Genomic DNA, 25,998 nt, shown 5'->3' with positions numbered 1-25,998 from the left:
AAAAAGTAAGCAGTAAGCAGAGTAATTTCTCTCTCTAGTAAGCAGAGTAATCTTTCAGTGTTTCAAATAGTGCTCTGTTGAACTTTGTAATAGTGTGCAGCATGGCACGCTGATTTCTGAATGGCTTTTACATTGGCAACCATCAACTGCTAATTGGCAGCGAGCTTCAAACTGTGTGGGGTTTTGTTTATTTGAAGCTGAAGAAACTGCTTTGGCTTTTGCCACATACTGCAACTGCATTGGTGACATGTTCTATTATTATAGGAACTAGAATGAACTGGAATAGATCTGCTGCTGGTTAATGATATTTGGTTGTCATGGTCTTTGTATGAAAGAAGGAGTTAAAAAGTATTTATTCTCCCACGGTGGCTTTGCTGCTGATAGTACAAGGCTCATGATGGAAGTGGAAAGAAAATAACCTCTATAAAGACTATTACAGATAAATATTACATGAGCGTACTCTATTTTTCACATATTGCCCTGATGTCCGTGTATACAAGACTATTATCGTCTCTGTTGGGTGGAAACCTCATATGTCCAAAACTGTTACGTTTCATGATTTCATGAGAAAAAACAAAAGAAAGAAAAAGTACCAGATCCACAAGCCTTTGTTTTGGGGCTTTTTATGCTTTTATTGATAGTGAACAGTGGACAGACAGGAAAGGGGGAGAGAGATGGGGAGTGACACACGGGTCACGGCAAAGGCCATTGGGCTCGGGAGTCAATCCCGCAGCACGCCGTCCAGCTGGCTTGGTAGGGCATTCATTTATGAAAAAACACAAATATGGAGATAAGAGGTTTCTGACTGACAGAGCTGGTATCATGACAAAGAGGGGTGTGTGTGTGTGTGTGTGTGTGTGTGTGTGTGTGTGTGTGTGTGTGTGTGTGTGTGGTCTCAGGATTGTAGGTTGTTAGTGACAGGCTTAATCTTTATTTTCAATTTACTCCATCAACACGTCACATACTGTTAGCTTCTAAATCTGTCTCTTGCTTGCCTGCCTGTCTATCTGATTGCCTTTCTGTATTTCATCTGTCTGTCTGTTTGGATGACTATTGTTCATCATCATCAGAATGATAACAGATTGGGTTTTATGTCAGAATGGTGTAGTCAAACAGATTGTGTTTTATGTCACCATCTTGTGTCCTAGAACATCTAAATGATGACTAATGTTTTGAGAAAACTAAAGGCTCTTCAGAAATTAATTTATCCTTTTCTCACTGACCATCATCACGAGTATCATGAATCATGATCAACGTGATATGAAAGTAGCAACAGGAAACAGTTGGACCGAGGGAGTGGTTTTGTCCGGGCTCCTGTTAAATCTGTGGATGCTACCTTCAAGACACCGAATCTTTTAGGGGACCACTTTCACCCCTGTGTCTCATAAATAAGGAACCTTAGGCGGAGTGATAGGAAGAAAGGGTGGGTGGATGGCTAAAATTGGAGCATGTAGGGCCTTAAGCCCACTTGTATTTTCAGGTCTGTCCCTATTGTCGGTGTCCCACAAAAGTAGATCAATCACAGCGACCCACATGACTCACACAGCTCACCTCCCGTTGCTGAGCTCATGTTGGCACATTGGTGTCATTGATGCTTCATTCACAACTTGCCATCCATAGCTACAGGCTGCACTGAGAAGCCAAGCCGGTATCTGACTCCCTGTCATGTTGTCCTTGAGAAACCTATTTTTGTTGATTATATATAGTTAATTAAAACTTTAAATAATTGAAGGTAAAAAAACGGTATTGGGTATTTACAAAACAAACAAAAATTTCCTTAGTTTTCATCTAATGTGTGTGTGTGTGTGTGTGTGTGTGTGTGTGTGTGTGTGTGTGTGTGTGTGTGTGTGTGTGTGTGTGTGTGTGTCGCTGTATCAGCTTGAACTGTGAATCAAGTTTTTAAAAGTAAGTGTAGTAGTGTTTGCCATGATATTTTGAGGTCTGGGTTCAATCAGGGTCAATCCCAGAGTGGGGGGACTATAAGACTATAAAAATGTGACTCCAATGCCTCCCTTGCTTGCACTCAGCGATGGTTGGATTGTGGATAAGTCCCCCCTGCAACATACTAGCGTCTGGCCCAGCGGGTGTACAGTATTACTATTTGCACATGTCCAGGGGATTGTACAGTACTTGTACATCAAGCTGAAACAGGAGACGGGATGGGCTCTGCCCCTATTGGCCACATTGTTCTACTTACGCTTTCTTGAGTTTTTATTACACAATACGTTTTTCTGATGTTTTTGAATCTCACCCCAAGCCTTAACCCCATATAGAAACTAATAGATTATATAAATACGTTTTTCTGATGTTTTTGAATCTCACCCCAAGCCTTAACCCCATATAGAAATTAATAGATTATATAAATACGTTTTTCTGATGTTTTTGAATCTCACCCCAAGCCTTAACCCCATATAGAAACTAATAGATTATATACCAAACTAAAACTAAGCCTTTTCGACAAATAAGAATGCCACTAAACTCAAACTAAATACTGGAATGCAAAACCGTAATAACCTTGATAAGAGGGGATTAGACCTCATCAACGTCTTTTTCTTTTTTTGCACAATGATAACTAGCTAATTAGCATTAGCTCTAGAGTAGAGATTACACAGAATGAGTGCTGTTCTACCCCAGTTTAGCGCCCCCCCCCTGGTGTGATTGGTATCTAAGACTATTATGAGCAGTGCTATTTTTAGACCCAGCATCGATCTGGCCCGTCGGCATGGTAACCAACACACTCTGCCACATGGTGTGTGTGTGTGTGTGTGTGTGTGTGTGTGTGTGTGTGTGTGTGTGTGTGTGTGTGTGTGTGTGTGTGTGTGTGTGTGTGTGTGTGTGTGTGTGTGTGTGTGTGTGTGTGTGTGTGTGTGTGTGTGTGTGTGTGTGTGTGTACTATGTAGAGTGATGGTATGTTATCAGTTGGTTTATTAGTGAGGCACTACACTGTCTCCATGCATTTGATCTTGCTTACTGTAAATCACTCTGGATTAAGAGTGTCCTCATGTGTGCACGCATCTAGCTACAGTATGCATGTGATTTGATTTGTGTGTGCACTGCACGGCTGCACTCACACACCTCTGCATTTGTGTATGTGCTTAACCACATTTTCCTTGGCTTCCTATATTTTGTCCATGTCATTGTAAGCCAACATATTCAAAGATGAGAATGAGTGGAGTGGATGTGCATCAATAGAAAGAACAGTGTTAGAGGAGTTTTGTGAGGGTTTGGCGTTGTGCTCTGTGTGCAGGTATTGTGACAGATCACACCAGATAAGCTCAAGGCAAATTCAATACCCCATTACAATGGGGCTAATCTATACTAAATTGGGTAAGAGAGAGAGGGAGAGTTTACTTACTAGTATTTATTTTTCTCACAAAATGCCTAAATTAATCTATAAATATATATTGATTCGTTTTTTTAAGCCATCCTTAGTTTACCCTTTAGAAGTCATTTGTTGCTTTTATTGTTCTTATTCTGTTTTTATGTTTTTGAATTGGATGTATTCAGAAAGGAGGGCCTCCAATCCATGACTTTCTGAAATAGACTTTTAGACTTTTGTTGGTTTAGAGCCTAATTAAAAATAACCTGTTGCCGGACAAGTCTATGGACTTTAATGATTGCTTAGGGTAGTAAAAAATGACAATGCAAGACATCATCTGGCTGATTTAAATACTGCCCTCGCAGCGCCCCTCACTGATTTTGAGGGGCACTAGCCCCTCCTAATGTCCAGCTTTGAGGGTTTGTGTAAACACAATTTGCGTCCACACTTATGTCTTCAATGTTCGTGTGATTGGCATCGGCCAGAATGAGATGATGTATGATGATAAGAGCACCCCTCACTTCACACGGGTGTGATATTTTATTATTTGATCTGTTATTACATTATATTTATATAATATATTTTTCTACTATTTAGTATTTATCCCAGGGCTCGAAATAGCGACCATTTTGGTCGCAAATGCGCCTGAATTTTAATCTGTGCGATCTCAAAATATAACTGGGCGCACCAGTGCTACTGCATATAATTACTGTAGTGCGACCAAAACGATCGCGACCGAAAGTGTCGCGGGCCGGTTCCCTCCCGCGAGATGATTTAAACTTGTAGAGCATAAAGATCTGAGCATGTCAAAAAAAAGAAGTTCCTAGTCCATTCCTGTCCAGAGTTATGATTGTTTAAAGAAATATCTCCTTGGCTTCTTCTACTTCCTCTAACCTCCCGTCAGTCCGTGGACTGATTGGGTGATCAACATCAGCTGGACCTGAGGTCCTCAGCTGTGAGAGACAGCAAAAGGGCTCAATTGAATGGAATGTGTGGAGTCACACACACACATTTATGATGACGTTGTGAAAATAACTTCTCATAAATATATACAGTAGGCCTATATATATATATATATATATATATATATATATATATATATATATATATATATATATATTTTTTTTTTTACTTCAATCAAAAAGCAGGCCTACATAAAACAAAGGGTTTTGTAGCCATTTACAAATTCAGAAATTATAGCAGAGACAGTATTTAGAATTTAATTATATTTTCAACTGGTTTATTGCCACAAAAATAGCATCTCATACCAACTGGCTTGTAGGCCAGTGGTTCCCAAAGTGGGGTCCGGGGATCCCTAGGGGTCCTCGGTTAAATGATAGTTAGGAACCAAATGGACCCTTATGGAAAATCAGAGCCGTAAAAATCTTCTCATATGGGGGTCCCTGGCATATATTTTCAAATGGGGGTCCGTGGGCTAATGAGTGTCAATTTGAGGGTGCTTGACATGAAAAATGTTGGGAACCACTGCTGTAGGCTACAAGTGTAATAATAATGAATGTAAAAAATCGATTACATATTGGTGCTCGTAAAATTTTGGTGGGTGCTCCTAATTTTTTTCTGGTGCTCCTTCATTCTGAATTTGGGAGCACCAGTGCTACCAAGTAAAAAAGTTAATTTCGAGCCCTGTATCCCCTTGTATGGTTCTGTTTTGTATTTTTCTCTATTATGCTCAAGATTTGCTCAACATTTCCTGAAACGTAAACCGTTTTGGGACATACAAAGTTTCCTGATAGCAACGATACAGAGTTTAACCACTTAATCCCTATTTGACCGGAGTTCCTCAGGGCACTATGCTAGTGTATTTCTGTTTTCACTGAAAACTACCTGCATGTTATGTTCCACGAGAGCTTTCCCCACAATACAGATTCTGGGCACTGGGGTTTAAGTGGTTAAAACTCTATACAGTAATGAAGGCAGGAAGAGAAGTACCGAAGGAGGAGGGATTATATGCATTCCATACTGTTAATGACATGTGGAGCAAGCTACAGTGTATCAGGTTATAAGCTGGAGGTAATTACCTGAGAGCATGCAGGGATAAGGTGTCATGAACTGTGTGTGTGTGTGTGTGTGTGTGTGTGTGTGTGTGTGTGTGTGTGTGTGTGTGTGTGTGTGTGTGTGTGTGTGTGTGTGTGTGTGTGTGTGTGTGTGTGTGTGTGTGTGTGTGTGTGTGTGTGTGTGTGTGTGTGTGTGTGTGTGTGTGTGTGTGTGTGTGTGCACGCGCGATCAGTGATGTCATCATCTGAGTCCTTTCAGTCATTGAGCTTGCGGCTGATTTCTGGACAATATGTAGACTTCAGCTCCTACAGTAGAGGGAGGAGGGGAGGGAGGGAGGGGGTTGCATTCATTAACCTCTGTAACGAGGCCAAAGGCAGCAGGGAAACTGTACATTCTAACCTCCTGCCCTACTATTTCTCTCTCTGGTGACTGATAGTGGCCTAATATGTAAGAGGGCCGTGTTTTTGTCAGCCAATGCCTGGCTTTGTGTGCCCACTGCCCAGCCGTGACAGCTAAGTCTATGGACTTTTTGGGTTTGCTCTTATTCATGCCCCCCATGATGTCTTGTGGCAGCCAAGTAGTCTATATAGACTTTATATGTTTGCCTTTGTGTGTTCCCACCCATGACGTCATGTGGCACCCGAGTTGATTATATTCAGCTATAGCTATTCAGCTATAGCACATCACGATTTTTGTCTTACACAAACATTAAATTCCCATTGACAATGAATAGACAATTTACGTCATATGTAGACGAGCAAATCGGCTATTTGTGTCCTATTTTTGTCATACACAAAAATGGATGATAAGAGCACCTCACTTCACATGGGTTTGCATTTCTTATTTTTGGGGCACTACTAAAATTTCCAATGCCTGGCTTTGTGTGTGGCCGTGACGTCATGTGGCAGCCAAGTCTATGGACTTTTTACTATGATGAAGTGGGTGCCACAGTAAACTATGACATAGTGATCTACTGTATGTAAAGCGCCTTGGATAATGGCGCTATATAAATGCACCATTTACCATTTAGTGGGTACCCCCCTTACTTCTCACAAGTGTGATTTTTGTGTCATTTTGGGGGGAAATGCCCCCTTCATGTACTGCATGAGAAGTATAAATAGATAGACCATGCAGGTGCTTATTGATTAATTTGCACATTTACAATTTCTAGTTTACATGTTTGTTAACAGTATTTGGGAGCTAGTGACAACTGACAGTCAGTGTAATTTCTTTTGTATAATTATATAACAGCACCCAGAGATGGCTCTGTAGTAGAGCAGTGGGAAAGTCTGCCAGCATGCGTAACAGAGCGCACTGGGAAGGGTTATGTCACCACTGTCCTCCTCAAAATAGAACAATGGAATTCAGGTCACAAACTGGAAAACTTGAACATTTACTGAGGATCAGTATCTTGTCCTTTGGTCTTCTCTCTCTCCATCATTATCTGTCACCCTGTGCCTCTGTCTGTCACTCTCTGTCTCTGTCAGTGCTTCTCAAACGTTTTCATGGCAAGGACCCCCAAAATGTATTTGGCTGCGGACCTGAAATCGCAAATATATATAAATAGGGACCCCCTGGTACACCCCCAAGGACCCCTGGGGGTCCCCGTACCCCACTTTGAGAACCAATTCTCATGTCACTATATGTCACTCTCTGTGTCACCCTCTGTCACTCTATCTCTCTATGTCAGTGGTACTGAAACCTTTCAGCCTGTGACCCCCAAAATAACATTTGAACTGGGGACCGACCCCCCGCCCCCCCTCTCTGACAAATGCTTGGAATTGTTGGACTTGAGGCATACTCAGTAGCCTGTTCTGTACTCTCTCTCTCTCTCTCTCTCTCTCTCTCTCTCTCTCTCTCTCTCTCTCTCTCGTCACTCAGTCTCTCTCTGTGTCACTGTCTGTCTGTCCCTCTATCTCTCTCTTTCACTCCATGTCTATCTCTCTCTCTTATCCTCTGTCACTCTCTCTGTCTTGTTCTCTCTATCCTTCTTTTTACAGATGTATCACTTCAGCTATGTGAGAACTCCACTTCTACTAATGCTACAACAACTACTACTGCTTGTACTTCTACTATAACTACTAGTAGTACTGCTATACTACTGCTTGCCGTAGGTCACAGTTTACTGTGAAAACTTGCATTTCCCGTCAGTCGTTTGGTCTGTCACACCTCCATGTATGGTCACACCTCATGACCTCACGCCTCCATATATGGTCACGTCTCGTGACATCATGCCTCCATATATGGTCATGCCTCATGACATCACGCCTCATGACGTGTCATGCCACCATATATGGCCATACATGGAGAAGACTGGATCATCACCTAGATCTGCATATATGGAGCCAGCCAGCAACTCTACATCTGACCTCAAACCCTTAGATCTTCATATATGGATATATGTCAGAACCTGTTCTGACATTCCATATGTTGATCCTTCCCCATCCATCCTTCCTTTTCGATGTCTCCCTTTTGACTGATTCCTGTCCATTCAAAATCTAGACGGGCCCGCCCCAAAGTTATTAGTGCAGCCAAGTCAAGTTTAAAGCTCACGATGCATTTCAGTGCGGTGCATTGTATGTTTTGTAGAACAGCTATTTTCAAACCAAATCTTGAAAAAAGTCTTGTATAGTTTTGAAATAATTCAACAATTCCAGGCTTATGGTTAGTTGCAAAATAAATTGCAACTAACCATAAGCAACTTGTAAAAACAAGAAAAATACAGAAAAAGCAAGCCCAAAGTCGCTTATAATAAGCTGACCCGGCAATACTGGTGCCCAGGTGCAAAGCTTTGCCCCATGGGAGAGAGCTCAGGCTATCATGTGACATGGTTTGTGAATCAGACTCAAGCTTGTGGCGTTGTGTTGTGAGTACATGATACTTTGGCTTTTGTCATCTTGCCTACAGAGCAGTAGCTACACTGCATGCTGTACTGTGTTTTGTGGTGTCATGTTTCTCTCTGTAATCCAACCTAGTGCATGAGTGTGGGTGGATGTATCAAATTCCAACCGCAATTTGCGTTATCGATTCCGGGGCAGTCTCGGGTCTCCCTGGAACTCATCATCGCCATGCTTTATTTTTTAAGCCTCTCTCTCTCTCTATCTCTCTCTCTCTCTCACTACCCTACCTTGGTCATTTGAATTCTGCTTTTTTTGATGCATTTGTTTACAGCATCATCTGATCCACAAGCTCAAAGCTCAATCGCGCAATGAGCTTGTAAATCTTGAATTTGAATTCAGAAAAGTATGGACATATGAGGTAAAAAGAAAAGAAAAGAAAACATAACACACAATACAATAAATCTATCAACATATCTATCAATATTACATTTGAACTTTACCCTTATTTTGCTAGCATAGTGGGGTTGCTAGCACTTCCTGTTGTGTGATGTCATCTAGTTGCCTAGGTAACGGGGCTGAGCTGTGGTGGTGATGACACAGAGGGAGGGTCAGGGGAAGTGTGATCACAGAGATGCAGGATGTAGGCTAAGTGGCTTAAATCCACAGACATGGTGACTGGACTATTATTACACCTACAGTAGAGTACAGTAAGTCTATTTGCAGACACACACACAGACGTACAGTACGTACGAAGGGGTAGGCCTACGTGTGTGTGCACATGTACACACTATGTACAAATCTAACCAAATTTACACTTGTACTGTAACATCACACTTGTCAATGCTCTCATTTGTCATACGGTTGTTGTCGGGCAGAAACCTCTCATGTCCATATTCTAACCTTTTGTGTTTTTTCGTAAATGAACGCCCTGCTTTATCTGCACAGCGTCACACAAAAGCAGATCCACAAGCTTGAACCGCATCTCAAAACGCAACGTGAGATCTGCTACTTTTGCTATTTTGAATTTGAATCCTGGACATCGGAAACATATTCCTAAAAAACAATAATAATAATGGGCCTGGGAACGTCTCCTTTTGGTCCACCCCTTCCTGGGACATGTGAGAATGGTCCAGTAAAAAAAACAATGCCCATTGTGGGTGTATGGGATTTTTCTCTGACACTAAACACGGGTGAAATTCAACCGAACACCTGCCTGTAGCATGTGGGCAGGGAAACAAACCTACCTTCTATGATGTCACTGAGCATCATGAAGGTATAAAGACCCACCCACCTCAGACATCAGCAACAAAAATATAATTATCCGGGTGAAAATCACCCGTGTTTAGTGTTCTAGGGTTAATGATCATCAATCAATCTATCATCAGCCTCATAGCAAAATTGCCTGAAAGTCTTTTCTTTTACCAAATTGACATTTCTACCCAAATCAACTCCCCTACCACTGCTGCTTCATTGTGCCGTGTAACGTGTTGCATATGTCCTCAGCCTATCAAAATGCTTGTTACATTCCAAAAATGACTTGGGCAATTATGCCATGCCTTTATTTTTGCCTAATTTGCCCAGGTCAATATTTCATTTCTTCTTTCCTGAAAAACGTTAAAATATGAATTAGGCAATTATGCGCTATGAGGCTAATGCTATTGATTGTGTTTTGGCTTGAATCAATTGAACTAACTAGTATACTTTAGGTTCATATTGTTTTTCCCAAGGCAAATTACCATTGACATCTTCTTCTCTTTTCGCCTCCCAGAGGCTTTTTTACTCCAAAACCATGACAATATAAAATAATGTAGTACAATATAGTCTGTCTTGCAACATCAGTGTCACATACTGCAAGCAACACCAATAGAAAAATACACATGCTATTTTAACATTGGAAAACAACTTTGTTTTAAATGCAAGCAGTTGTTCATATTGTATATAAAGCGCAAAATGATCTAAATTAATTGCATGTTTATACTCTGATTGTGTCGGAGAAGTGGCAAGTTGTGGATCATTATTGCTCAGCGTGCTACAGTGACACCAGTCAACAACTGATCAACGGACACTCGGACAGGTATTCTTTAAGGCTAAGTGGTGCTTCTCTTGCATATTTAACCCGTGGGGCTCACTTCTATACTCTGACTGCATTCGCGTTTGCAGCGCTGCCGGATGTCAGAGAGAAGAGACCTTTTTTTTCTTTCTTTTTTTTTGCTGGTGGTGGTGCATTCAAGGCGCCTCGGAAAACAGAGGATAGGAAATACAACATGAAAAACCTATGTAGCAATGGATTTTACCGATGCAGACACCCCACGAACGATGCATCGAGATCTCACCCGTCTATTGCATCCAATGCACACTGAATGAACCGATGCACTCGTATCGCACATGTTGATTTGTAGGCTCGATTAACTTCCACCTGCCTAGTCTGGACTCATAATCACCGTGTACCAGTGGTTGGGAACCTCTGCTGTAGATCTCCAATATACAGATGTTGCATAACTTAATTTAGACCCCAATTTAAATCAACAATTGACATGACCCAGGTGACCTTTTCTCCTCCAAAAACAAAACAATACAAGCTTCACAATACAGGAGGAAGTAACTTACAAAAACCTTAATAATAATAATAAAAATAATAATAAACTGAAGCATAAAATTATACATTACAATCAGCAAGATAGTAATTCTCTTCTGGGGGTTACTGGCACAAACATTTTCAAAAGGGGGGGGGGGGGGGGCGTGGCCAAATACATATTATTATGGGGGTTCTTGGCACGAAAACATTTGAGAACCATTTTAGAATGCATTTTGCAGAATCGGCCTCAGGTCTTAAGTGTAATGGGTTAAATGTAGGAAGGGAAGATGAGAAGGAAAAACCAAGAACAATGCAAATGGTTTTAATGCACACTCAAATTATTGCAAACACATCTTTTCATGAAACGCAATCATGGTCATGACAGGGTGAAACATTTTCTTAAATTCAGCGATCACCATTGCGTGTAAGTATTATGTGTACGAGGTTCATTAGGTTCTGCTGCACAGCTGTCAAGCTGTGTTGGGCAAGCTAGCTATAAGCTGATCAAAAGGCAACTGAACCGTGTTTAAAAGCTGCAAGCTACTTGTCTCTCGCCAGCTCAGTGGCCTTGTGGTTGAGTGTCCACCGTGAAACTGGGAGGTCGGAGTTCGATCGCCGGCCGGGTCATACCAAAGACTGTAAAAATGGGACCTGGTGTGTGTGAGTGCGTGTGCACGCACACAATTCTATCGATGTATATTTGAGGATTTCCTTGCAAGGATAGGAAGGAAATCCTGGAGAGTGAGGAAGCAGGTCTGTTTTTAGGGGTGAGAAATAGAGGGATTATTGTTTGGGTCATCATGGGGTGTTAGGGAATTAAAGTAAACAGAAATCAGTCAGAGGTCCTCACTAGACATGCATTGTGTCAGTGTTTTGTGTTTTGGTTTGCACCAGCTGTGTGTAAACATATATAGTTTAATTTCTAACTTATATGCAAATCGACAAGCTCAAAACGTGTTGCTTAGCGCCACATTTCAAGCTTGTGGATCATTCTGTGCCTTTGCGTGATGATGTAAGTATGATAAAGTACGGTACATTTATGAAAAAAGTTAAAATATGGAGATAAGAGGTTTCTCCCCGACAGCGACAATAATCCTAGTTAGTGTGTAGTGAAGTGCAGAGTCCAACCTGTTGGCTCTCTGCAGTGCAGAGCTCAGTGGACTCACTGCATTGCTGGCAACACATGCAAGAGCTTTTAATATCTCTTCATATCTCTCTATCTCTCTCTCTGTCTGTGCCTCTCTCTCTCTCCCTCGTGTGTGTGTGTGTGTGTGTGTGTGTGTGTGTGTGTGTGTGTGTGTGTGTGTCTCTCTCTCTCTCTCTCTCTCTCTCACTCACTCACTCACTCACTCACTCTCTCACACACACACACACACACACCCTCTCTCTCTCTCTGCCTTCATGACTGTTTTTATGGACAGTTAGGTCTCATTTAATTAGCACACACAGCATGCACCCCGGCCCTCGCTACTCCAGCTGGAGCATATTGCCACTGCCAGGTCAGAAACCTTGTATGTCAAAAAGGGTTGCTTTTCAGGAAAAGGTTTTCAACGGATCCTAGATAGATAGATACCCGTATTGTACCGAAGATAAGACGACTCTGATTATTTTTTTTTTGTGGAAAAAGAACATTGAAGAACATTGAAGACATTGTCTAGTCCCCGATTATAATACGACCCCGTTTTTTAGGATATTTCCATTGAAAAATATGTTAGTCTTATAGTCAGGCCAGTAGGGTGGGTGCATGGGTAGGTAGGTTGGTTAGATAGATAGATAGATAGATAGATAGATAGATGGGTAGTTTATTTTTTTTAACTATAGTGTCCTGTACCACTATATCCAGCCCGCACAAGCTTACAAGACACTCACAAAATTAACATATACTGATGTCCACAAATGCAATACAAAAACATATTAATTCACTGTCATGCCTTCTCTAGGAATTTTCCTAATGCAAAAACGTCCTTAGAGAGCATTCAGACCTCCAAAACGAAACCAGAGTTTGATCCAGGCCTTGACATTGCACCACTACGCTATGGGGCACTAGACCTAGATATGTATGTAATGAGTGCAAATGTTTGTACAGACAGGCAGTTTATTCCCTGTGATGATGATGTCACACTTTTATAGTTCTGCCTCTGTTCTGCTGAGTCACTGCAACTGCAACACAGTTGCAGTGTCACACACCAGTATAATTAGTAGCAGCTGTCTGGAGTTAGAAGCCAACGGGTTGCTGCTGGTCACATAAACATCTGTCTGTCTGTCCCTCGCAGACAGACAGACAGAGAGACAGACTTAGAGAGACCCCCCCACACACACACACACACACACACACACACACACACACACACACACACACACACACACACACACACACACACACACACACACACAGACACAATCAACTTTGAGCCAATGGATCAGAGACAGTGGATCGATGATGGGCGAGACTAAATGTAATTAGGCAGAAAAATGGAAAGGTTGATAGATGGAGAGAGACTTGTGTGTTGTGTGGGACTGGGAGGTTGACAGACAGGGAGGTAGACAGACAGACAGGGAGGGAGGGAAGGAGGGAGGGAGGGAGGGAGAGAATGCTTCAGAGATGCCTGACATGAAACAAAGAAGATGAAGAGAGAAACGAGCTTTCAAGTTAGAGAGAGAGAGAGAGAGAGAGAGAGAGAGAGAGAGAGACAGAGAGAGAGAGAGGGAGGGAGAGAGAGAGACAGAGATAGGGAGAGAGAGAGAGAGAGAGAGAGAGAGAGAGAGTGAGAGACGCTGGCGGTTCTGTGTGTCACTGAGTGGCCAGTGGGGAGTAGAGAGACATAACCAGCTCCTTCTGGATTCTTTTTAATGTGACACCAGCAAGTCTCTCGTATACACGTGTTCCGCTGCGCAAGCACACACACACAAACACACACACACACACACACACACACACACACACACACACACACACACACACACACACACACAACAAGAAGGTTCATTATCCCCCTATTAAGAAAGAGGAGAGACTGTCTGTTACATAACCGGGGAGATTACGTAACCACGTGCCATTTGAAGCTTAACTTACAGTACAGTGTGCTCCGTAGCCGGATGGTGTCGCACGCTGGAGTAGGACTCCTCCTCCACCTGTTACTACCACCCCCCCACGTCTGTCTCTCTGTCTGTCTGTCTGTCTGTCTGTCTGTCTGTCTGTCTGTCTGTCTGTCTGTCTGTCTGTCTCTCTCTCTCTCTGTCTCTCTCTCTGTCTATACTGTTTCTATTCTCTTTCTCTCCGTCTATCTTTCGCTTGCTCTACCCCCCCCCCCCCCCACACACACACACATACTGTCTTTCTTCTACGCTCTCACCCCCCTCATGTGTCGTACCATATACACCATCTGCCATCTGGTTTGGAGGTATATCTATGTTTTTGGCTGTGAGTGACAGAGTGAAGGAGGTGGTCTGTCTGTCTGAGCCTACAGTACATGTCACAGAGTCGAAGGAGGCCATGTTCCTTTCCATCATCTGTAAACCCTTCCACATGTATACCCTCTGTGTCTGTCTGTCTAGACATCTGCCTGTGTTTTTCCCTTTTTTTCAAGATTTTTTGCGTGTCGAGATGTAAAAAAAAAAAAAAAAAGGAAATCTTTTTTCTCTGTAATAACTAATTTAGCTGCATGGGCTCCGCCTCAAGGACCCCAATTTCAGAACCACTGCATTTAGAGTGTGTAACACGCTCAGGCTGTCAGGCATGCTTTGGTTCAGAACCATGGACAGTTCAGAAGGCTGTCCAGGCTGTACAAAGCACCAGGCTTTGTATTCAGCACCACGGACAGCCCCATGGAGTGCAGACACCGTGACAGCTCCCAGTCTGACAGTTTTCTGTGAGCAGGACGACATTGACCTCTGCAGGGCCCGTCAAATCCCGTGAGATTGTACAGCCTCCCGTCTGTTTTCTTTCCATTCAGTTACATTTGATTTGATTCGACTCGATGCAGAGGATCACAATTGAGTTCATTTCTGTTCACTATAATTTGATTATGCATTATTGGAATGACTTAAAAATAATGCAGATAATTTAAGTAAAATAGGTATTTTGCCTACACGCATGCACGCACGCACACGTACGCACACACACACACACACACACACACACACACACACACACACACACACACACACACACACACACAGGCACATTTTGAGTGGCTGGATAGCGAGGGAGTTGACAATCAGACAAGTTCAGATCTGATGCGCAGACACAAATAGACGATCCATAATAGCAGCAAAAAAGGGGTGTGTGTGTATTCAGTAGAGTGGCTCTCTGAGTGCCTAAACAGCAAACCCCTAGTAATATGTACGCACTGACTGTGTACATACGCATGTATAGATGCTATACAGCACTGGTTCCCAAACACTGGGCCAGGACCCAAGGTTGGGTTATGGGTCCCTTTATTTTCACAGTTTCCAAGATTAATTAAAAACTAAATTCACTGATTCTTCTTTTCAATAATTTCATAAAGAAATCAAAGAAAAAATAAATTAGAAAACAAATGTTTAGGAGGTAGTGAAAATAGCTTTTAGTCGACTAAATATTTGTTTTGGTTAACGCCTTGATGGTGTTGTAATGGCTGATTTTAAAGTTTGTTGCATGCTGAAAATAGCCGATCTACAAGCAAGTCTTCTCCACTAGTCCCTCTCTAACAACATTTTTCATCATAGTACTGGACCTGTGACATTGTGCTGTATGTCCAGCGCTTGTTTTCACCTCGGCTCACTTCTTCTCACTAATGCTGTTCACCGTATTCTCTGCAGACCCGGTGGTACGGGTCCATTTGGTTCCATTTGTAGTGTACGGTACCCTCTCAGAGTTGAGTCATCTGTCCCTATACTGATCGCACTGATCACCCCTGGGAAACCGCAAACCCCACTTTGAGAAGCAGGGTTCTAAATAATGTGGCTGTGGTGGGCGGCAGTCCTCTTAATGAAATGAAGCCCTCGTCTCTTGTTCTTCCCACATCCTCTTGCTCCCAATGCTGCGGCTAATTACATTTCATCGTCCTTGCAAACAAAACACACTGCCACTCTCAATCTATCATTTTGCTCTTGGTTGGCCATTGATTGTCTTTCTCCGTCCTCCCTCCCTCTCTATGTGTCTGTCTGTCTGTCTCTCTCTCTCTCTCTCTCTCTCTCTCTCTAGGCCTGTCACAATTATTAAATAAATGCCTAATCACAATTATTTGAGATTCTCGCTTTTATCGTTTATCATTTGTTTTATCGTTATTTATATATATTTATTTATAGTTTCCATGTTGATAATGTATCGCATATTTTCAACATTTTCAAAAATAGTGGAAATGGCAGATCACACAAAGGTCACAAAGCGTCATGTCGCGACAATGTTTTCTTAAATGTATAAAGTCATTAAATATGATGCCAGTTATATGCCATATCTGCCTTGTGCAACTTCAAAGCCTAAAAGAAAAACAGAAATGGCATTTGTGACGGTGTTTAACGCCGTGTGGCAATTAATCGCCAAGTGAAATGTGACAATGGTGCCATGCCCCCGTCTCTCTCTATTTGTCTCAGCTGTGTCATCCTAACAGCAGACCGTAGTCATTACCCCATGCATCCCAAACAGACCTCCCCTCCTCCTGTCTTTTCACTAATCAGATGATGACCGGCTGGCTGGCAGCTCAGCATGCACAGAGCGCACGCACACACACACACACACACACACACACACACACACACACACACACACACACACACACACACAGTCTCTAAGGTCAAGATGGTTGTACATTACACAATTAAGGCAGACACACATGAACTAATAGTCACAAATAGAAGTCCAACCCGCTTCAGCCAGTCATAGGAGAAGGGCTCGGTGCTCTAAAGCCCAAACCACACCAAAGGGTCCGGTTGGGACACAACATTTTTTAAGGTAGACCACACCAATGCAACTCATTGCATCTCAATGAGTTGTATTGGTGTGGTTTACCTTAAAAACTGTTTTATCCCAACGTGACCCTTTGGTGTAGTTTTGGCTTATCACAGACACACATGTGTTTGGTCCGTCGTACTAACAGTCCTACAGTCATGAGCCCGACACCCGACCCGAAACCCCAAACCTAACTTCACAGGAAGGACGGGTTAGTTGTAACCTGCCACACGGGTTACTTGTAACCTGCCACATACTTTTACTTCTACTCCACTACATCTCAGAGGCTTGAACTTTTACTCTACTACATTTATTTGAAAACTTTAGTTACTAGTTACTTTGTAGATTTTGATTATTAATAACAAAAAACATGCATTACCAGCCCCTATAGAGCGTCACAGTCCCGCCCCCTTACAGAACGACGAGTGGCCCAGGAAATGATTCTCCATTCATTTTCTCCATAGGCTTTTCAAAAAGTATTTATTTAAAGACGGTTACGCTACGGACAAAGCCAACTCGGATCGTGACAAATCATGACAATAATTACAATGTTTTGGGCCGGTCAAATAATTAGTAAGAAGAAAAACAAAACAAATAGTGTTGTATCCTGCCTTTATTTTCTTCTTTCAAATTATTTGATCGGCACAACATTTTGTGTTTGTTGTCATGATTTGTCACGATCCGAGTTGGCTTTGTCCGCGGCGTAACCGTCTTTATAAATACTTTTTGAAAAGCCTATGGAGAAAATGAATGGAGAATAATTTCCTGGGCCACTCGTCGTTCTGAAAGGGGGCGGGCCTGCGACGCTCTATAGGGGGGGAGCATAGTGACGCGTTCGGTAGGATTTTGGCTTATTTGGGCGCCATCTTTGTGCCTAAATGTAGGCTAGTAGGATGCTAGGCTACTTGGCTGCCAGTCTGTAGTTCGTAAGTTTGCTTGTCAGTGTGTACACTGTCACTGCAGCACACCGTCTTCCATCTCTCTACTATCTTTGACATGTCACAACTCTACTCTATGGCTCTGGATCGACGGTGGTATTATTATTATTCGCGAAAATGTTCGGGTGTTCTGATCTGATAGCCGCCTCCCCTCCCCTCACGTCAAAACAGTTCTCAATGTTTACATCTTACTTGAGAGAAGACATGTGGACATAATTATCCTTACGGAACCAGGGAGAGGGGAAAAACACCACGAGAGTCAAACATTTGTTCTCTCCGCAGTAAATAAATAATCTGTCTGTATGCGATCTCTGACCATTATTATTTTGATTACACTGTCAGTGTCATGCTCGTTTGAGGACCGGTAGAGAGCAGAGCATACATGTGTTTGGGAATGTTGCTGAAGGTTATGTTATTTTGTCAGCTGACACCCAAATCAAAGAAACCATACAGCGTGTATTTAATTATTTGATATTGCTGACAGTCAACGCACTGCAAGACTACAATGGAAGCATAATTCTGACGGCCCGCGGTGGAATGGACAAGTTAGAATATAAAAACGTACAGGGCAGACCCATTACTTTTGTGGATCAAGGTTATGTTATTTTGTCACCTGACACCCAAACCATACAGTGTTTATTTAATTGTATACAATGGTATATGTCTCCACAGTGAGGCTGGAAAGCCTAGCAGCCTACTACTATAGCCTATACTGGTAGGCAGAAAAACGGCAAACAGAATAACCCGTTTTGAGTGAAACTCCTCCCTATGTGCACTGGCCCTATACATTTTGGCCATTTGAAAATAGCCGATCTACAAGCTCTATAGCTACTAGATCTGCTATTTTCAAAAGATGTTAAAACATTTGAAAACGTGAAATGGCACATTCTGAGTACTTTCTACTGTTGGTACTTTAAGTACATTTTGATACCAAAACCCCCCAGTTCTCAAAGTGGAGTCACAATCATTTTAACCATTTTAACCATAATTATTTTATACTTTGGATATTCAAAAATAGCAGAGCTACAAGTTCAAAGCGTGTAACTTTCAATACTTTCTTTTCTTTTTTTATTTTTTTTAATAGAAATACATAATTTTGGAGGTCCATATCATTTTGAGAACCACTGTGGTATGCATTAGGCGATTTAGGCCACAGACACCCATTGGACACTCAGTGTTACACTGTATGGCCGGGTCCATTTGGTTCCTAACATTCAATCATTTACCCAGGGGTCTGTTATTGTGCACCATTGTTTGTTCTTCAAACATAATTGTACCATCATTTTATCATTATATTTGTGCTGAAAAGCCCATTTTCTAATTATGTTTGTGTTGAAAAACATATAATTAGTGTAAGTAATAATTATGCATGGTCTTGCTGCTTCCAGAGTGATACTGTATATCACATTTGTCGCTATCAGACAGTGCCACCGTGTGGTTAGAATGAGTAGTGCTTCTCACTGTCTGGTGCAACTCTGCAGCAATGTGTTGTTTTAAACAACACAGACAGAATCCAGAATCCTTTGATTGTATTATATCGTCTCTGTCGGGTGGAAACCTTTATGTCCAAAACTGTTACTTTTCAGGATTAAAAAAAAGTACTTTTGATGCTTTTATATGATGCTGTAGTATAGTATGATCAAGCAGTTGTATAGAGTCAAGACAAAGAGTGTGTGTGAGACGTGTGTGTGTGTGTGTGTGTGTGTGTGTGTGCGCGTGTGCGTGAAACTGATGTCTCTCCAGTTGCTGTTCAGCGGATTCACACTAGATGGCGCAGTCACAATATAAATGATCCCATCAGAGAAACGTTGAAATGATGTGTTACATAATCATTGATCAATGTAAACATTACATTCAGTGAAACAAAAAAATGATAATTTCATGCTAATTAAAAAGCTGTATTGAGGGAATAATTAGATGTATGCTGATGTCTCTGATCGTCTGGCTAATTTATGCGATACCACAAATCCAAAGGCTCTCAAACTCTGTAAACTGGCTAAAATAATCTATATTCCTTACTTCAGTCTGAGTGACACCGTGGTGTGATGGAATATAACGTTGCTGTCGGCCAGAAACCTCTCATGTCCATATTCTAACTTTTCGTGGTTCTCTTGTGCGTCACACAAGCTCGAAGCGCGGCACGTTTAGAGCTTGCCGATCTGCTACTTTTGCTATTTTTGAATTTGAATCCTGAAAAGTAAGCGTTCTGGTTTTCTTCTTTGGGTTTCCACCCAACAGAGATGATAAATAATCTTAAAGGAATACTAACCTTCAACCATATCTTCATATAATTGGTCCTCACCTTGTTCAAAGAGGAGGGGGGTTCCAGGGGTCCGCATCACAATCATTTAACCACATTATCCATGTTGGCTATTCAAAAATAGGAGATCTAATACAAAATATGATTATTTAGTTTCAGGTAGTTTTTATCGGGTTCAGCCAGACAGAAGCTAGACGAGGATGGTTGATGATGAGGAGGTGATTAGGATGAATGCCATTTTCCCACACCTCCCACGCAGTCTGCTGCTCTCGTTTCATCTCCTCATTTCTGTCTGTTGGGCAAAAACCTCTGTATTTCAGTTTTTTCCCGTAAATAAATGACCTATTGATGAATAGAGTATGCACATGCGTCACACCCTCATTTAGACTGAGTGGCAAAACATTGAGCAGCATGGACCTTATGCAGACGGCAGCCATCTTACCATTAAGTTAATGGCAGGGTGACAACTATCCGCAATTTGACATTGACACCCCGTACATCAAAACAGAAAAGTCCTATATTTTAATTATTATAATTATTATATTATTATATTGTAATAAACAACATCAAACTCACCAACATTGCAGGTGAGTTTGGATTTTTATGAAACAAAAACTTTGCCGATAGAAAGAGGGTAATTCAAGCTTTCCGTACAGCTGCAATGTTGGTGAATTTAACGTCGTTTACTGTAATAAAATCAGAGGCCAGAAAGTCAATTTTTGACACTCAGTAGGCGTTCCAGCATAATGTCTGGGTACGATGATACCACGTTCATAGCCTCTAGATGAATCCATGGAGCGGTGCCCTGCAGGCCAGGTGTAGGCATTCAATGCGGAGCTGTCAAGCTGTGCTTAATTTGACACCTCAGCTATGGCTGCGTCCAGGCCACTGTAGTTATACAATAATGCTAAAACGAAATTGTAGTCCTATTGCATCATACAAGAGTGTCGCACAAAAGTAGTGAAAATGGCAGATCTAGAGCTATCGGCTATTTTCACTATTGTCCCTTTTTTATGAAAAGGAATGGTCTTACAAGCAGATCTTCAAGCTCAAAACATGTGACTTCATGTCACATGTTTTGTCCTTTTGTTTTAATGGTTTTCTTTTGTGTGATGGTGTAGTGTGATCAAGTAGGGCACTAATTCACACAAAAATAAAAGAACACAGAAACTTTCCATGTGGAGGTTTCTGCCCGACAGCAACGATATGTTTCATTCTCCATCTGTCTTTCTGTCGCTCTGTCCTTCTGGTTCTCAATGTCCAGTCTGTCGACATAACATGGTAGAACTAGAAATCTGCGTTAATTTATCCATTTGTAACTCGGAAGAATGTACAAATGTGTGTTACTCTGTGTCTCTGTACTCTGCATGTGCGCACGTTGTAAAGCAGAGCGGAGGTGTTGTGTAACTTGTTCTCGGTGAGCATCTTAATGTTACACCACCACAGACATCAAAGCTGCTCTGTTGTCATGCAGAAGCACAACTACACAGACAGCAGTAGTAGTCAGGAACACACACACTATTCCATCTATTCCTCTCTGTTCTCATCAGATCTCTCCCTCCCTCCCTACCCACCTCTCTCTCTCTCTCTCTCTCTCTCTCTCTCCCAGTCTCATTCTGTGGAAAATGTACTTTCGTTTCGGTTTTCTGTCTCTATGATGTAAATGGTAATCGGTGCGTTTACTGTGTATTGTATATAGCGCCTGTATCCAAGGGGTTTTACAATGTCCATTACATTCACATTGCGTACATTCACTTGCTGGCAGCAGAGGAAACCATGCAAGATATACAGACATGCTCATTGGGAGCAGTTAGGTTGGGTGTTCACGTTCAGTTAGTGTCTTACACACACACACCCCAAATGTGACATGTCTACCTCTGGGACCGCTATATCTACACTGTAAAAACCCTGAGAGTGATGAGCGTTAAGGCCTATTCATGGTTGAGTTCGGTTGAGGGAGGTGACCACCGAAGAGGTGACCACTGCTTCGGTAGTCACCTCTTCACTAGAACGGTGGTTTTGATGAAGGTGCTGCATAGTCTATCACCGTGCTCATATCTCCTACCCTCCATGGCCAACACTTCCAAATTCGTCCATTGTTTTCCCTGTGCTTTCTCTCTACTGCCTATCTGCATCTATTCTATTCCTCTCTGGTCCTTTTCCATTTATTTTCTATTCTATTGATGTCGCTGTCTCTATTATTTCATTCCTTTTTTCTCCCTTGTTCTCCCGCTGCTCTGTTTCTGGAGTTTGTTTTAAAAAACCACCATGGAGTGCTGTCCTGTGTTCTCCGTGACGAGTGTGTGTGTGTGTGTGTGTGTGTGTGTGTGTGTGTGTGTGTGTGTGTGTGGGTCGGACGGACGGACGGACAGACAGATGAACCGGGAGGCGGGGAACGTAGGGGGGAACTGACGACGTGCTGGATATACTGCGAGGCTGCCTCCCAGAGTCCCCGTTCCTCGCCCCTAGCTCTTCACCGCGGCTCAGTGACTTCATGTTGTAGTTTTCGGTGATAGCGGTATTCACCTCATCACCGAAAACTGGATTATGAATAGGCCTTTACATTGCACACCCTCAGAGAAACGTTCTGTTTGGTACTACTGTATGCATTAACGTGCTAAATGAAATATGGACAATATGGCGGGTGGCAACGCCAGCCAGCCACGCACGGGCGCCCCGGGGGGACGAATTGTCATGGCAACTGTAGTTTTCACACTCCCTGCTCCCCCCCCCCCCCCCCCCGCAAGCACGCGCGTGCGTGCGTGCGTGTGTGTGTGTGTGTGTGTGTTCCAGAATGTTTGTGTAGCCTACATACTCTGTGGTGTGTGTGTGTGTGTGTACTTCAAAGCTCTTCCTTCCTGTGAGGCTGGCCTACATGTGAACGCGTCCCTCTTAACCTCCCTCTTCCTCATCCCTCGTTCCCTTTTCCTCTCCTCTCCTCCCCGCTGCGTGCCCGCTGAGCACATTCAAAGGGCCACATTCCAGGAACCGTTACCGGACTCCAGATTAGCTCTAATGATGTAGCACACCAGGGTTCCATGCATTTGTAGGAAAAGAATAAACAACAAAAACAACAAAACGGATATGACCAAACGCACCGAACACAGGTTCCCTTCGTTAACTGAAAAGCAGCAGTCCTGGACATATACAAGGCCTCCAGTGAGGGATAAGACAACACTCCTATTCACTTACATATGCATAAATTAACATTGAGAATTGAGGAGAGGGGAGAAAGGACACAATTACAACATAACAGGAATTAACATACAATTACATGCAGCAGCCGGTGCTTCAACAGCTCCTGTGTGTGTAGTCACCAGTGGTGGAAAAAGTACTCATATTTTTTACTTAACTTTTTTTTTACCGGGGAATTTTTCATATTAAAGGCGCTAGAGTGCCACACAGATGAGGCAGATTTTACTCTGAAAAGCCCTGCCTTCCATTACCCCCCAAAACCGGGAGGCATCATTTTCCCATAGTACCTCACGCTACCTCGTCTCTCTAGAAGCGTTAATATTCCAAACGTGCTTGTTGAAGTCAGAAATGACCAAAGAACATCGGCGTTATAATTGAAACCATGGAGAGCACCGTAGATTTAGAGTTATGAGCAACTTTTGTTGGCCCGTGTCGTAAACAAGGAAGTGAACGGCAGTGCGTATGTGCGAAACCAGTCTAGGATCGCTGAAAATTTATTTTTATAATTTGGTTTGGTATCATTAAAAAGGTGTACACGTCATTAGCATAATTAGTGTTAACTGTTAAGTAGTATCAATACTGCAATGTAGAACTACTCTGTTACATGTAAAAGTCCGGAATTCAACATTTACTTGAGTAAAAGTTGAAAAGTATTGGTATCAAAATGTAGTTGAAGTACCAAAAGTAGAAAGTGCTCATTATGCAGAATGTCCCATTTCAAGTTAAAAATGTAGGCCTATACAAATCTTTTAAAAATAGCAGATTTATGAGCTTGTACATAGGCTATTTTCAAATGTATATAGGTGGTGTTTTGTAATTATAATCAAACTCTACAAAGTAACTAGTAAATAAAGTTTTCACATAAATACAGTGGCGTAAAAGTACAATATTTGGATCCGAGAAGAAGTAGAGTATAAGTAAAAGTACTGGAAATTGGAAATACTCAAGTAAGTAAAGGAGAGCTAGGCGGAAAGTAACTCAATCAGTGTCAGCAGGCGACAGCAGCGCATTCAAGTGCAATCGCTGCCACAAGCACAAGTGTGCTTGTGCCATGGTCTCTATAGACTGAAGGCTACTAGTCACAGGCAATGGTAACGTAAGGCGCCATGATACAGATTGACTATATATACTGCATTCATCAGTGATTCCCAACCTGTGGTGTTTTCTTGAAAAGGTTGAGAACCTCTGGCATGTATTGTATTGTACACTCGATCACTGATGGAGTCGCAGGAAATAACATTTTCACGACCATGAGTAGAAAACCTGAGGCCACAACATTGTGCAGATAATACTATGGGACAAAGAGCCAAGGTTTTCAGTCAGCGCTAATAGCCGGGCAGTGATGGAAAGTAACAAATTACATTTACTTACAGTAAGTACTGTACTTGACTACAATCTTGAGGTATTTCCAATGCTTTTACTTCTACTCCACTACATCTGGGATCCAAACCGAATGGGTTCCCAGACAAAATAGCCTTGCCCAAAAACAATTAAAGGGGCCTATTACTAAATGTATAATTTTTTTTATTAAATGATTTAAGTCAGTGTTCATGCCCCGGGGCTGTGTTGTTATCATTACCACCAGTATCACCAGCGTTGTCATCTTGTTATTAGCATAGAGAGAGAGAGAGAGAGCCGTGAGCTCTGTACTGAACTGCACTTAATCACCAGAGTTGTGTGTGTCAGGGGGACTGGTTTCTCACACACACACACACACACACACACACACACACACACACACACACACACACAGACACAGACTACATGCACGGTATGCGTGATTTCACAGAAATGTGTATGTAGTCACAGCACGCACATGCACACACAGATGCCAAGTGTATTTTTCTTTTTTAAAGTTATGTAACACTTTCTGAATCCGCTGCCGTCTCAGGGATGATTGGCATGATTTGTTGTCTGCTGTCAGTTTACTGCTTTGGAATCTAGCTCTCTCTCTCGCTCTCTCTCTCCCAAAACATACACACACATGTGCGCACATACTGTACACACGTCACAGACATGCATTACGCGGTGAGACCGACACACACACACACACACACACACACACACACACACACACACACGCTTGTTTACCATAATTCTTTCTGAAAAACCTCGCTGTTAGCAGTGACTTCTCGGAATGTTGACTGCTGGTGACTAAGGGCACAAGCAGTGCATTCTGGGCCATTAATTGCCATGGGAACATATTGACAACGCTTTGCTGATAGGAGGGCTCCTCCTTGAGGCCCAGCAGGACACTGTTTTGTTATTGACCGCTAATGGCCCTTAATGGGTTTCAGGCCTGTAGCTGCGTTTTGTGCATGAATGCTCGTCATCTTGTCCATAATTTGGAATATTGACAATATTATTGACAACTATCTATGCTTGTCACATCAGCACACTGTTTCCCAAACAGTGGATCAGAGGACACATTTGTGGGTCGTGGGCACATTTTTATCTGTCACAAGTAAATATCCCTTTATTGTCTCCACCAGGCCGAAGGCATGGGGAGAGAGTATGTTTTGCACTCCGTCCGTGTGTGTGTGAGTGTGTCCGTCCGTCTGTGTACAGCTAATCTCAGGCACCGCTAACCCGGTCGTTGCCAAATTGTGCACGCACACTCCCTGGATGCCAACGATGAACCTCTGCCCCAAATTTTCCAGAACGGCCAGTTATAGCACCATCAGGAGGCCGACTTTTGAAAAACATTTTTTTCATATTACTCCAAAAATCCCGCAAATCGTTACACACTATCTATATAGTCATGTGTTCAAGACGAACCTGTCCGATGCAAAACCTATTTTTGGAACAAAATGCCTCAAATCATCCAATTGCCACCCAAGAAGAAATGGCACCCTTTTCACATTGGCCTATTATAGCGCCACCAGGAGGCCACAACCTGATCTGCCCAGGTGAAGACCTGTGCCCC

General features: G+C 42.4%; 1 protein-coding gene across 1 annotated transcript in view; it reads left to right on the top strand.

Moving 5' to 3' along the window:
* dclk1a (doublecortin-like kinase 1a) overlaps positions 1–25,998 on the top strand; it is a gene marked incomplete at its 5' end in the record, with an annotated part of 89,322 nt that overhangs the window by 3,344 nt on the left and 59,980 nt on the right. The window lies entirely within an intron of this gene.

The sequence above is a fragment of the Protomyctophum bolini genome (genome assembly GCF_963924005.1).
Source record: "Protomyctophum bolini genome assembly, chromosome: 13".
NCBI classification, from domain to species: Eukaryota; Metazoa; Chordata; class Actinopteri; order Myctophiformes; family Myctophidae; genus Protomyctophum; species Protomyctophum bolini.
This window is presented reverse-complemented; position numbering and strand designations above follow the sequence as displayed.